Source organism: Papaver somniferum, chromosome 5 (assembly GCF_003573695.1).
Source record: "Papaver somniferum cultivar HN1 chromosome 5, ASM357369v1, whole genome shotgun sequence".
NCBI classification, from domain to species: domain Eukaryota; kingdom Viridiplantae; phylum Streptophyta; class Magnoliopsida; order Ranunculales; family Papaveraceae; genus Papaver; species Papaver somniferum.
In genome coordinates, this window is record NC_039362.1 from 87154887 (window position 1) to 87171628 (window position 16742).

The window sequence follows — 16742 nt, forward strand, 5'->3', positions numbered from 1 at the left end:
TAATGAGAGTTCGGCGAGGAACAACATAGGAAATACTAGGAAAATCATGCATTAATCAATAATGTTACAAATTCACAGCAGATTTGGGATTGTTGCTACATGCACCATTCTAGGTGAATTTTGTGTGTTTATCGAATTGCTTCAAATAAATAAGGCGAGAGGTTTTCTGTGCTCATCACTTATCAAAAGGCTTTATCCTTTGCAGGATGTCAGCATATTACTTTGGTTTTACAACTTTAGCCATGAACAAAATCCACCATCAACAGGTACGGAAGAGATACCAGTTTTCTTTATGTTTTTTTTGTTAGAATCGGATTATGTAAATGTTCACATAAACTGATTATTTGAAACAATCGGTTTATATGTGACTAGGAAAACCCCGATTGTTAGAATCGGGTTTTAGTTATGCATACGTGAACCGATTCTGAATATCCTTCGTGAATTTCAAAACACCAACGGAGAACCGGTTTACAAGTGCATGAACGTAAACCATGCACTTGTAAACCGATTCAGGTTTGTCTTTCGGAAAAAAAACAATTTTTTTGGTTGTTTGATGTTTTAGAGTTCGATTTACATTATTTGATCTCACATTTAACAAGGTTAATTAACACCTAAAATGATTAGTTAATACTAATTAATCAAGGGTAAAATGGGTAGTAAGAGAATAGTTGGATAAGGGGTAGTGTGAAATTAATTTCTGATGACCCTTTTGTAATTTAGTAACATGCCCTAAATAAATGCCCTAGGCCCTATACTAGGAAGGTTTCTTTATTATAGTAGTTTGCTTTAGAAGAATAAATGATGAATTTAAGTACATCTCTTTTATTTTGGTTGAACCCTTCTACCGTTGCTAGTTTGCTAAGACTTTGTTGTATCAAATAATGCATCTTCCATATATGATCTAGTTGGGTCATGCACTGGATTGGAGTACTGTTGGTCGAGTGTAAGATCTGTGTCACACCTTCTAAGTAATTACTTGAAACACAATTTGGTTTGTCATGCACTGGACTGGAGTACCGTTGGTCGAGTGTATGATCTGTGTCACACCTTCTAAGTAATTACTTGAAACACAATTTGGTTCTTTCCCTTTATTTCTATAACCTTTGACGACCCTATAATGGCAAAATCTCTCTTATACTGGTTCAAAATTGCTCTGGCAGTTTGTTCCCCACGACCAACAAGTAGTCATAACTCCACATTGAAGACTCTATTTACTTCACCTTGAATGGCAGGTTCACAAAATAATAATCAACTCTCAGAAATCATAGAATTTGGAATTCAAGTCATGTGACTCGATGTAGGAAGAAACACGATGGGAAGAAGGAGAAGGAAGTGAAAACAGAACTTGGGAAGTTAACTTGACGACAGTGGAAGTGGTTGGGATAATATAAAGAGAACAAATTAGAGTCTTTACCTTCACACTTCACTTGTCGAAATTTCTGTCAGATCAAGTGTATTTTTCTCAACCTTGACAAGAGTGCCAGAACACTCTGCCAATGCTTCAAATATGCTTGATACGACCAAAGGTGCATGGGTTGTCCATCTTGAGTCTAAATTTTTTTTTTTTTGAAGATAATATATATATATAGCATAAAAAAGAAACAAACTAACCCTATGATATAGTCTCAGATGAGAAGTTCCCCATAGAGGTGTTTCTCCTGATGACTGAATCCGAGAGATTAGTTTCTCCTGAGTTTACATGATTGTTTTGATTGAGAGCATTAAAATATCTTGAGTCTGAATCAAGTCATTCGAGTTGGTGCACATTCGCCTAACTCGAAAATGCCACATCGTACCTTACTATTTTGGATTCTGGTAACTCATGTTGGTGCATCCGAAGAACCTAGTCAGAAAGTAAGAACTATTAAAATGATGAATCTAAACCATTTACATTTTGAAAATAAAAGTACACATAGAATGAGAACTGACTACAAGATTATAGGACATGCCAACTACAAATAAGTAAACGCAGAATCTCTAACTCAACAAGATCTAACTGGTCAGCAGAAGCTTAATGAAACCAAAGGTTAGCTTAATTCAGTCTAACACTATCTTTATACAAAAGGAAGAAGAAAAAAAAGCAAGTTGATATGTGACTTTGCAAGGAAGATTTGTTTTGCATTGCTTCATTTTGTACCAAACATTTTATACGTCATTTAACCTTCCTCGATTTGTTGCTTCTTCATGATTTTCACACTTGAAGATGTTGTAGGAAGTCCTCTAACTTTTTCCATAAATTAGTTTATTTCAGGTACTTCAACAGAAGGGTAAAAAACAAGATGCACTTTAATGCCATCCCATTTCGTAACAAAAATTCCAGAACTTTGAACTCATTATCACATCATTTCATTCCTTCAATTTGAATAAACTTTGAGGTGAGGCAACATTCCTGGCAATAACATTCCTTCTCCCCACTCATCTGCGACGTCTTCTAGGTTCGACTATATAAAGCAATAACTACGACATGTCATTAAGTGACAATAGGAGAGATATCTAATTCAATTACATACAAAGAGATGAAATATTACTTCCTCCGATACAAGGAAAACTGAATCGATGATAGAAGTGATCTTGAGTAAGTAAGTTTACTTATTGTGAACGTTGTTTCAATCTTCAAACATTGAAGATTGCACAAGCCAGAGGGTTGCAAATCAGGCATGTCAAGATCTAGAGAGAGAACCTTGAGAAACATTGAAGATACAATCAAATTTAATATATTATGGTTTGAGAAACATTGCAGGTAAAATATATAAGGCTTTGAAACAAAAGGGATTTTTACCGTAAGGATTCCCGAAGACAGTTTCATGCTTTTGACCTTGTAAAATACTCTCATAAACTGCATCACTTTTTTCACATGCACCTTCCTTTATCTCTACGGGCAAACTCGCCAATGCTTCATACCCCGCATCATCTTCGTCTTCTAATACCATTCTGAAACTAACATCTGATAGAGGAGAACAATTTTCTAAACAATAGGCTTGTCCGAAGAAAGATCGACATGTAAACTTTTGGAGATTCAGCGCTGTTAACATTAGAACTTTGGCTATTATGTTGTTTAACGATAACACATGCAGAAAGAGATGGAAAAATTCAAATCTCTTAAGGTTTGGCAATCCTCTACCAAAGTTCGTTTATTATCGGTGCGCATATCACAGTCATGCAACTCCAAAGTTTCAAGCAAGGGACAAATCGATAATAGTCTCCCTGTTAGTGATTCATCAGAAATTGACAAACCAGCAAGCCAAAGATACTTGAGATTTGGTATATTGATTCTATCCGGAAAAATAATGTGGACATCCCAGTAACACAAATGAAGTTAACTCTTAATTTCCTTAAATACTTAGCTGTGACGGACCGGAAAATTGCGCCTGGGCGCGCAGGTCATAACTTCTCCGATGCTCCATGATGATGCTACAATCCGAACCTTAAATCTAGGCAAATGCACGTTCATTTGTCCTTGCAAGCATGCTCGAGGAGTATGATGCAGCTATTTTAGCTTCCACACTGTTCCAACTTACCCTTGTTCTGTGAAGGGTTTAAAGTCATGGAGGTTATGGCATCACTAGCTTCCGAGTGTTTTCCAGGAATAAGGCATGCTTGGACTTGCACATAGGTCATTGACGGCCTAATTCCATCTCCCTTAGGCTTATGCAAGATCCGCTAACTTGTATATCGATCTAGCTTACTTTCCAAGCCATGCCCAATGCGCCATTCGTACATACCTAAGTCAAACGGCTTGATAGAAAGTATGAGCATACAAGGAATGGAATGAAACTAGCCTCTTCAAGTATGAACACAATCATCTCTTGCGTCGAACTACCGATCCATATGATATGAGAGGCCAAAGTGTCGCAATCATTTCTAAATTAGAAGATATGAGCGACAACGTGCTGGACCGGCAATACTGCAACTCATTGCGGCTGCCTACATACCCTTACCTACTCTAAAGGGATCAAGCACAGACCGTAGTTCATCCTCGAAGGGACCGCAACTTAAGCCAAACTCGTTTGTAAGGTCGTAGCTTAGCAATAATGGTAATGATCTGGTTCGTATAGGTCGTTCCGTCAAGATGCACAATGATTATGCATCATCGGGTCCTCGATATGGCATAGTGATGCCTAAGCATAAAATGCCCTCTTCGCAAGGCTATGCAACTATAAATGAGCCTTAGGAATCATTTATACTCTTTCGGCTAAGCTGTGAAGCTTACTTGGTACATAGTCCGCATATGCACCTTCAACCAACTACCCCTCCCTATATATGTTAACTTGCAATTTCTGCAAGTATGGAAAGGGGACCAAATTGACATGCTTGCTTCACTATTCATACGCAATGATTGCACATCACTCGCTCTGGTTATTCATACTGGATGTTGCACAATGATTATGCAACACTGGTTCTTGCTGTCACACAATGATTGCGCGACATTCTCTCTGGAGTATTGCACAATGGTTGTGCAATATTCTCTCGACTAGACCTCTCTGGCCTGATGCACAATGATTGTGCGATATTGGCCTGATGCATAACACGCAATGATTACGCTACAAGCTCAAGGCCACCTACCCAACTGGCCTAGTGCATCATGATGATGCAACATTGGCTCTGGGCCAATATTCCTCTTAACGCGACAAAAACTTGAGATGAAGCTTCATCTCATGCCATGGTGCATCTTTTAGCATGCGTCATGCTAAAAACACGGGGTATTACATTAGCATTCAAGAGTTTGTATGGAACTTAAATGTGAAGAGTTCGTTTTGTCCTGTATCTATTGACAATTCTTGAACGTCGCATCGTAGGGCAGCATGAATCCTCCTGTTAGTATTTCTAATAATTTCATCATTATTAGAAGAGTGGAACCAATGCAAACTGAAACTAAGAATAAGCGAATCATCTCGATGAATGAGGACCATGTCGGCAAAGTCGATAAAGTTTGATCATGTTTCTCCTCATATTGAGGAAAATAATCTATGTCAAACATGAGAAACGGGAAAGATTTACATAGTATTGACCATCTTTTAGAGATCAGATACATGTTCTGACTGCCTCGCTTGTGTTATTGAAATAAAAGAGGATAAGATGAATGAACTCATATGGTAAACTGTCAAATCTATCATATTCTTCTCCTCTTTGAAAGAGATGCATTTGTTTCGTTTCCAAATTAGGAATTACCAAAGTAAATAAAACTATATAATTTCATATTTTAGTTGTGAATAAAGTTTTACATGTTTCCAAATGCATATCACTCATGTATCCTCCTAAAAATTGTTGTTGTCTAAAAATATACACAAAAAAATCTCATAATTAAGAATACATACATATATATATATACACGTGAGTTATATATATTATCTATGTGATATATATGGTATCACATATAACGTAAAATAAATCTTTGTTGTTGTTTGATATTGTATTTGCTTCACGTGATATTTATTAGAACAAAACATCATATTTGTTACCAAATCTGAAATACTAGCTTATATCAAAAAGAAACAAATTGATGCAAGAAGCTTTACTTTGACGTACTTGTTTTTTATTTTCACATTCTAATATATATCATCTACGTTATTTTCCTATGGAACAATATAATTTGTTTTTTAGAGCCCCCAATCTTGATTTTTCTCCTAGAGCCCCATAAAAGTTTGGAACGGGTATCAAGTAATGGGAAACTTGACATGAATCGTTTTATTAAAACATTATCATCGATTGAAAATCCATCCAGCCAAAGATACTTGAGATTTGGTAAATTCATCTTATTGGATCTAGAGTTGAGAAGCTAGCAAGGAAATTTGTACGTGAAGTGACTATACTGACCGGTATTTATTGAAAACTCCTGGATATTGTGTTTTACCATTGCATTAATCCGCCAATTGGTACTTTTTATCATTGTATTATCCTCCGAATAACAATACTAGTCTAGTCCATTTTTTAGATATCAAGATGCAATGTTGGAATACAGTCTTTATATCATCGAAAGAGAATAGGATGTGATCTGGTAACAAACTGAACATATCTTATTCTTCTTCTTTCATGCTAGAACCTATTTGTGCTATTCTAGTTTCTTCCTTCGTTCTTGAAGAAGATGGTGCATTTCTGTCATCTTCCATAGTATTCTTGAAGTAAAAATCTTATTATGCCAGCATGTTCTTGAAAATAAATTTATGAATCTAATGAGTATTTTCTTGTCGATATGATTAGTTCCATTTCTATATGTATCTTCTTCAATATTTATTCTTTTGCTCTCAAAGAATTTTTACCAATAAAAAGATAGAGAGTGGTATCTTCTGTTAAAGACTATAGAAGAAAGTGAAAGCCCGCCAAGATTTAAAGTGTATTCTTTTTTACTTCTAATATATTAATTTTTAACCCATTTCAAGGACCCAACTTTTCAGAGCATTGCTCGGTCGGACTCACAAGTGTTTCTATCTCAAGCTTGTTGTCAAATTTAGTTGTTAAAACTATATCTTGATTTATAGCCTACAATTAGTTAAGTCTCGGTCTAGGATAGAAGAGGTAGTTGAGAAACGAACCAGTCATCATTGCGTTCTACTGTTTGAAGGCGAAGATCAACCAAAGCTTTTGGAGAACTTCATCAACAAAAAGTAAGTGAAGACTGAACCACCTATTTCTCAACTTATATTCATTTTTATATCCTTGAGACGCTTGTCGCATAACTAATTAGACTAACATGCATAGATAAGAACTTCGAGTCAAATTAATCTTGATAATTAGTTCTCGAAATATAATGACTAAGCTTAATGAACATTTGTTCATACTTGATGAATTTTGGTTAAGGACAATTTATTGTTCGGAATCAAAATCATGATTCAAGTTTTATCATTCGAAAATAGTCTGGAACAGTGATATGTGTCATTGATGTTTTTCAGGAATGCTTCGAATTGATTTAGAGAAAAATATAGAACTACTATATTCAGATACAAGACAGTGTTATCAGTCCTACAAACTGAGATAACTGTTATATGAGAAATCTGAGAAATCTGTTTAACTCGTGAACCCGATCGGTATGCATACTCGTATGCAAACCATTTAAGGACCATGGTTACGGAACCGGGATTAGTTTTCAAATCGGTACGCAAACTAAAACAGTTTTGTGTTCCCGAACTCGGCAGTGTATCCAAACTGGTACGCAAACCGATTTAGTTATGTGAACTCCGAAACCGGTGACAGCCTTAAGGTTTCCAAACCGGTATGCAAACCTAAAAAGTTCTATTAACTCCGGAACTTGGTTTGGTTAAATGTTTACAAACCGGTACACGTACTGTGACTGAACCGACTCACGAACGGCGATGGCATTTGTAATTTGTGCATCTACTAACCATGTCGATTATCTTAAAGTGCGATTAAACTATTTCTATGATATAATTAACATTTGATCAATTCTCTAAAAACACTAGACTTATTTGATTACATGATTGTGACTCAGAATTAATGTCTTATGCGTTCATGAAATCGAAGATTAAGCTTTTAAGGTCAAACCTGTTAGAGCATAGCTCGGTTGAACTCACCAAGCGTTGATATGTCAAGTTTGGTTGTCATATTTTAGTGTGTCAAAACTCATCTAAAGTCGCTGGATTGTATACTAGAGTCAACTTTGTTTAGGTTAGACTAGAAAGTTTAGGAATGTTGAGACATACAAGTATTATTCCGAAGACCTGAAGAATATGAAGAAGAAGCGAACTACAACGACGACATCATCCTTCCTCTTGAGGTTAGTAATATTGACTTGAACTGTTTCATTCCTAACATATCTTTCAAGTCGTGTTATATTGAAAACATAACTGCGAAGCTGTGTATACTGTACATATCGTACAATACTCCAGTTATGTGACATGGTCAGATTTGTATGATCATAGTATTAGGGAATTAGACTACGAAGTATAACACTTATCTTTTGAACTTCGTAGGTATGACATCGACATAATCTTGTATATATTGTTATGATTATGTGAATGGGTTATGGTGAAGATTTCATCCTAGGAAACAATGTTTTACATTCGTTTAAAGGAAGTACATTCATGAACTTGTTTTATGAATCGAAAGGGAAATCGTTAGGCTTATTGGTACAACTATTCATTGCAAATCTTTGGATTACCAATATGTGTGAGATGGTAGAACTAGGGCTGTCAATGGGTACCCATTACCCAGAATCGGAACCGGATCCGGTAGACTTGGGTCCGGTTCCGGGTCCTAAAGTTGGACCCATTAGCAACTTAGGACCCGACGGGTAATTACCCGATTGGACCCGAATCTAAACGGGTCCAAACGGGTAATACCCGTTGGGTACCCGTTTATTCATACTTTTATTCATGTTTTTGCTAGTTTTAGCTTTGATATTTTACTCGTTTTAAATTTTTCTCTTACATTTAATCTTTGTTTAGTACATTAATAAGAAATAATAATAAATTTTATAAAAGTTATTTAAATCCAAGCCAAAAAGAGACAAATATTAAGTTTTTGAGGTTTTTTTTATAGTTTTCTTAAGATCCAATGGGTACCCGGGACCGGCGGGTACCCGGGTATTTAAACGGGTCCGGTTCTAGGTCCACAAGTGTAGGAACCGAACCCGGAACCGTTAGGACCCGGATCCGACCTTTATAAGTAGGGTCCGGGTCTAGTGATACCCGGGAGGACCCGGACCCGTTGATACCCCTAGGTAGAACCGATCGTAACTCTATTATGTATCTTGGTATAACTAATCACAGTGCCTGACTTATGATTTGGTATGACTAGTTTTTACGAATTAGTGTAACCGCTCCTAAGTAATCACCATGAGATGGTATGATCAATATTTTTAATTGGTGTGATCGATCCTAGTAATTGGTGTGACCGATCACAAAGTGTTGTGTAATCGATTCTTGTAATTGGTAACCAGTCATGGTAATTGGTGTAACCGATCCTGGTAACTGGTGTGACCGATCACAAGCTATATCATGGGAATATGGTAACCGGTCCTGGTAACTGATGTAACCGATCCTGATAACTGATGTAACCGGTCCTGGTAACTTGTGTGACTGATCACAAGTATTTTCATATTGAGGTATAACTGATCCTAGTGATTGGTATAACCGATTGAACCCATGCATGTGATTTGATATTCGATCAATCACATAGTTATCTTGGAATACAGGTTAACCAATTATAAACTTGTTTGGAAGTGTGGTATAAGTAATTCCAAGAATGTAAATTCATGTAAATATGAATAAGGATTTAAAGTGAAAAGATGTCAACATACTTTGAACACGTACAATAACTCTTATCATTTATTTTTCAAAGATATTCCTTAGTACTCAAGGAGATCCTGTGCCGAAATAAATTGAGAATCTTTTAATTAAGGTTTTTGGTTTTATATGCTTTAGTTACCAGCAATTAAATGCATATCTCTAGAGAATAAAAATTAGTGATGTGCATTTACTAATTGGATATTTTATATTGAGAGATTTCGGAAATCTTGGACAAGCATTTATTGGAATAAGGAAAACCGAATTTTGCTATTCATTGCATATCTTGAGAATATTTTCGGTTTTGGAAATTCCTTGGTGCCCAAACATCCTTGGTCTATAAATACCTAAGTTTGCATTTCTAGCAAACTATCCTAAGAACCAGGAAAACTTCATTCTTGTTGTTTCTGGTGCAGCCGTCTATTAAGAGAGGAAAGTATCCTAATTAGGTGAAATCTCTTACGACCGCTCGTTTGAAAACTTCCGTGGGATCAAGAAGCTCTACAAGTACCGTTGGTGGGAAACTAGATAATTGCAGTGTTGTTAGTTTTCGATTGATTTGATTGACTAACGGTTGTTGAAACTTTGATTGCACCTAGTTTGTTTATTCTTGAGAATATTATCATATGATATAAAGATATCTTGTGATAATCCATTGTTAACAGACTCCGTTCTGTGTGTGATTGATCACAAGAGATTCAAGTGGTGTTGTGCAAGTTTTTATTGAAGAATAAAGAAGATTTGAATATGAAAAAAATTTCTTATTTAGTTCTCATATCTTTGTGTGTGCACAAACCTTGATCGGCTGGGATCCAGCTAGAATCAGATTTATTCGATTGATTATTTGCATGAGATAGGCATTCTCAATATATCTCTTTGAGATTTATTTTGATTGAGTGCGAATATAAACTTAACTATTTTTGTAGTTATTGGATAGATTGATTTAACCAGGGAAAGAAGTTTATTAGATTAAACGGAAGAGCCTTTGTGTATGACTTGAGATATCTTTATCTTGAGAGAATCAATATAGTTGTTACCAAACAGATTTGTTGGTCCTTTACTATTTGGAATACGATTCAAAGGAATTGTACCAATGCGTGACCTTCGAAGTCAGAAGCGCATGGATACTGAGGAAACTAAATGAACTAGGGGTAATTGCTTGGTCTCAACTATACGAAGTTGGTGTAGATTTTGTATAACGACTTAATTCTCAGAGTATTCAATTCTGGACTAGGTCCCGGGGTTTTTCTGCACTTGCATTTTTCCTCGTTAACAAAATCTTTCCATGTCTTTTACTTTTCTATTTCCGCAATTATAATTGTTTATTATAATTAAAAGTAAAATACACAAACATTAACTCCGATATACTTGATAGTGATCCTATAGAGTTTGGTTAAGTCTGAACCTATTATCAAGTATCACACTTTGGTAGTCGTATTGTCTCGATCTCGTATCTATAGACAATCACACAAAGTGTGAATACCGATTTGTTGTATTGTCTCGACTCTGTCCGTAGACGATCACTTTCGGTTAGAGGACTTATAGGTTGAAAACAAAAAGATTGTGGTGTATTTGGGTACCCTTGTCTTTTCAATTGGTATCAGAGCGGGCAAATACGAAAAGATCTAACAATCTGTGTTTGGTGCGATCCAACCTATAATAATTGAATCTAATGAAAAATTCAGTTAACGTTATGCATAAAAAATGGTTGACACATAAAAAATGTCCATTATCAATCCAACAATCTCATCATACCTATGCTCAATAATCCAAATCATTTGGATTCATAATCATCAATAATATATCAGACTCAATGTCTATGGTCCGGAAAGCATCATTGTTGTCTCAGCAAACACCTTATGTTTCATTCATCATAGTAATGAGTCACATAACATGTCATATTCATCACTGAGAATCATGCTTGACTCATCGATATGCTAAGACTTATAGTTTATTTAAGTCAAGGATTGACCAAATAAATATACGTCTGCAAAGCTTCACATGAGAGATCAACCATGTCACATGAGAGGATATTCACTAGGGTTTTGTTCTGGCGACCTACAACACGTGCGAAATAGCAATACATCCACAATAAGAAAGTGAGCAAGTCATGTTGGCAGTTGAAGGAGTAAATGTATTAGTGGGCTGGAAATTAACCAAATCTACCCAATGGACCGTAACTGGTTCTACCACGATTTCTTGTTTCCATATGCTTCCACTCCTCTTCAACCGTCACCACATACTGAAGATCAATGTGTTATCTACCTGGCTATAAGTAGGTCCTCGACATATGATATGAAAAACTAACAAGAACTGAATTTATCTCATTAGACATTGATAGACACATTTTTGTGCCTGAATTGTCCTCAGTGTCTCTATTGTTAGTGCTTGATTTTGCACTTATTATGGTGTTTTTATGTTTGTGTAGGTGTTTTTGGAGAAATACACTCGTGTGGAAAAAGTTGCTCAAAAAGTGAACATTAAGATATTAGAGTTTTGTGGAGAAATACACCACCTTTGAGCAATAAAAATGAATTTTGAGCGTGTTTCCAACATGATGATGAGCTAATTCTCGCGTGACTGAGGCAACAGAGGAAACTATTCGTTCGTGCTTGATTGGTAATTTCTTTTACAATTTCTTTTACAATTTCTTTAATTATTTATTTTATTTAATTCACTAGGATCAACATAAAGATAAAATTTGTTTTCTTAATTAGTTGTGAATCAATTCGATGTGTTATGCTTAGAATCAATTCTTTGATAATTCATGCTTAGGGATTACAATTTAATATTTGGACACCTTATAGATTAATAGTGAATTAATGAGAAAAAGAGCTTAATAATAATTCCAGAAATATCATTATAAATCAATCAACTAGAAAAAATAGTGGAATCCGGAGCCTTGGTCTATTTTAATATCTCTAAATCAAATTTTGAATTAAGTTTTGTTTATTTTTAAGTTTCATTAAGTCTAAAACTATTGCTTTCACAAGTCTTGAACGAATCATCTTACTACAACATCATTGAAAATAAATATCAGACATCAGTCATCCAACAACCATATCAATTATGCACATAAGTTTTATCTCGGTCTAACACAAAGAAATCATCTTCAAAGCAGTTCAACACATCATCTACAATCAATTACCATTAATCTCAACACATTCTCAACTTCTCTCCCTACATATTGATACTTCTCATTCCTTTGTGACCGAATTGAATCTGGAACGACCATTTCTTGGTTTAGGCCAGTCTTACAAATTGATCTCTCGAACTCAAAGCACTCTCGTGCAATGCATTTGTTTAATGGTTGTACACGATTTACTTCATCGAGCATCTGCCTACTTCACCACTTTACACTTTAACTAGTAAATCATTTTTACCCATCAACAACTGGTTAGTTTATACAACTTGAGTTATGGAGTAACGAACTATAGTTTATCTATGGAGTTTGTGAATCGACATTACACTAATTGATTACTTGTTATTATTTAGCGTATTGAACTTCCAGATGAATTCAAACCTTGAAATTATGTTTGAAAACAAATTTCATAAACATAGTTTAAGGAAGTAGACTTTCACAATATAGTTTTGTAGTTGAAAGTGGATGACCGATTCTAAGTTACGATCCCAAGTCAGCATCGTATCTACATTTCGATATGTTTGTTATCTTCGAATTTCTGCAAACATCGATATGTACACAAATTGAAATTGGAATGTTCAAAAGATGACGATATAGTGATTTGAACATATACTAAACTCTAATATCTTAATGTTCGAGTATTTTCTGTTGATAATCAATGCAAGATCCTGAAACCAAAATTTCAATATATATCTTTTAGAGATATTATAAAATATATGTTTATCGTATCTCAGAGGTTTACATATCTCTAGTTACTATATTAGTAAAGTATATGAAAGTATGCTAATATTAGTTGTCAACTAAGAGTGATTTAGGTTTATGAGTTGGAACATATTTGGTATTTGTTAATTTCGGAAAATAAATATTCTTTGCGTATCTTTGAGAATTTTAAGAATTGGTAATACCTTATAATACACCCAATCCTTGGACATAACACTATAAATAATGGAGTCTTGTATTATTACAAACTCATCCCTTAACACACTTCTTAATCGTTTGTGTGGGAAGCCAACTCGTTGATCTAATTATGTGACATCTCTTGTGTTGCAATTCGTTTAGAGTGTTCTTTAGGGTCAAGAATCTTTTAGTAATACCATTGGTGGAAAACCAAATCATTTTGTTATTTTAGTTTTCGGTTAATTGATTAGATTGACTAATGGTATAGTTATCTTTGATAGATCAAACTTTTTTTATTCTATGGTAATTCTCTTCTGATATAAGGCCACTCAAGTGTGTTTGAGGATTGACTATTATTGATATAGTGATTCAATATATGTAGATGGAGTTTTTGATAAATTAATCTTAACAAACTCCGTTCTGTGTGTATTGATCATTAGTAGGAATCAAGTTTTTTGTACACCGGTTACTTTGAAGATTGAAGACTTAAAGCTTTTCTTTTTCTAGTTTCTATCTTTGTGATTCTTATTGCACACTTGATTTTCTAGTATCTATACAAGCAGTTTATTTCGATAAACTTTAAGAATTGTAAAGATTAAAAAAATTGTCTAGTTGCTTCTCTTTATACAGTTCCTTGGATAGAGTTTTTTCACTGAGATAGGTTATTTCAATGATCTTTTTATTGGTTGGTCTCTGACCAAAGGAGTTTCTATTGAATAAACAGAAAATCCTTTATACTACACTTTATCTTTGATCACTTTTGGATACAGAAGATTGATAAGTGAGTTGGTTATTGAAACAAATTTAGTCCTTGTTGTTTCTTCTTATGATCAAAAAAAGTTGCAAGGAAGAATTCTTCACACCATGTGAAACGACTCAAGATAGTGAACCCAGATTGGTTGTAACTTGTGGGTACAGAGATACTTAAGAAACTAAGCAACTAAGAGTAGTTTACTTGGTCTTAACTATACGAAGTTGCAGTTGTCAGTTGTCAATTTATATAGTAGATTAATTTTGAGAGTATTCAAAACTTGACTAGGTTCCGGGGTTTTTCTGCCAAGCAGTTTTCTTCGTCAACAAAATCTTGTGTGCATGTGTGATTAATTTTATTTCTGCACTATAATTTCTTTTGACTTTCAACATTCGTATCATCACTAAATGACTTTCAGCATTATTGAAAACGCGGGGGTACCAAGTACACCACCATTTTTTCGTTCGGAAATTCGTATGGACAATTGCAAGTAGACCCACTTAATGATCCTTGACAATATGTATATAAAGTTTATATCTTTACTTATACTCAATCAACAAGTTTAATACAATGAGTCTGTGAACCTAATTGTTAAGAATATTAATTGGACGATCTCAAAAATCTCGTCTCATCTAAATAATCAAATCAGAATTTTGCTAAGTAATTAAACTTGTTATCTATCTTTCAAGATACGAAAATTCTACGAGAAACAAGTCTCGTAATTGATTATAATTAGATGGACGCATCTACTAAGATTGAATGCATACAACTTGCATAAATCCAATTATAAAGATAAACAATATAATACAGAAAAATAAAAAAACAAGACACCCGAAGTTTTATTAACGAGGAAACCACAACTGCAAAAAAAACCCGGGAGGTCGTCCAAATTTGAATACCAAACTGTATTAAGCCTATACAGACGCTAGCCTACTATCAGACTTCAGACTGGAATAGAGTTGAAACCGAATCCGCTGTACAAGAAATTCAGTTACAATCGATCTCCTTACGTCTCTTGAACCTCGCAAGGCTCTACACAATTGATTCCCTTAGCTAATGTCCTTTACATCCTAAGAGTTTCTTCAACCTTAGTGAAGATTTTTGATACCAATCTACCTCTAACAGATAAGCTTATTTGATTTCCCTTTATATCAAAAATCAAGGCTTGGAAATTTGTTTGCAATAGACAAATCTAGTAAACCTCACAATCCGGAACACTTACACTCACTTAGATGAGAAGCCTGGATTTTTTACCACATCTCAAGAACAATCTACAAAATATCACTTAGGTTCAACCAAACACAATAGAAGAATATACACTATGGTCTGGTGACCGAACCGTGTGAAATGACTGTTCGATTTGGAAAATATGTCATGTGAACAATAAACAATTTGATGTTTTTAAAATTCTTATGAATTTAATCATGATTCGCACACATAAGTATTTAAGTGACCAATGAAGTTTTAGAAGTGTTTACGAGAGTTATAGCAATGCTAAACATATTTAAAAAATAAGTCTTCGAGCATCTGCTAAATTCTACTGGGATATTTGGTGATACGGTTCGTTAACCGTAAGGCTAGTTCACGAGTCAGGGTGCTATGGTTCGTGAACCGGGTTCGCCAACCCTACTCGGCTCGAGAAATCATATGTACAATGTTCGTGAACTGGGTTCGCCAACCATACTTGCCTTGTGAACTCAGATGGACACGGTTCATGAACTGGGTTTTCCAACCTTAAGCCTTTTATACAACACTAAAAATTCACATCACCACAGTTCGTGAACTGTTCTCAACTGAACTTGCGGTTTACGAACTGGTTCGCCAACCTTCCATGTATTTCTGAAATCTGATATCTATGGTTTGCAAAGTGGTTTTCCAACCTACCTTGAGCAGAAATATCAGAAGTTCATGAATTTCTCTCTTACGATGTTCGAAACATTCGCAAATGATAAAATCACTTATATGAGCGATTTTTTAATTTATCCACAAATTAATTCTCAAACAATAAATTGTTTCAAACTAATATTGTTAAGGACCTTTCAACAGCTATGTTAGAACCATATTTCGAGAGGTTTAACAAGACAAGCTTGACTCTAAATTTCTTCTTTGTAAATCTACTAGAAGTCACACGACATAGTCTCAACAAATATAATGGTAAGATAGTGAGTAAAATAGAATGATTCAGTATTCACATACCCGAAACAGAAGTTCTTCAAATGCCTTCGTCGATCTTCAGTCTTCGAGGGTAATGTTTGATACTCAACTACCAAATTCTAACCTAGTTCTGAATTGACTTAGTAAACTAGAAATCAAGAAATAATTTTGATCATCTAACATTGATAACAAGCTTGAGATAGCAAAATTTATGGGTTCAACCGAGCATTGCTCTAACAATTATAATTACTATTTTAATTAAGTAATCATACTCGTACACTAACCCACTTGGTAACCGGTCCCGTGTTAGTTCGGTTTTGAACTCTGACTATTTACCAATTTAAATCTTAATGAAGCAATTCTTTGGCCATTATAGTTTTGGTAGAATTATACATGGTGTGCCTATATAGGTTGATACGAAAAGATTGTGTTGTACTCGGTACCCTTGTCATTGCAATTAGTATTAGAGAAGGCAAAAACGAAAAGATCTATCAATCCGTGTTTGGTGCGATCTAACCTATCAAGACAATGAATTCTGGTCCACATGAATCTAGTCCAA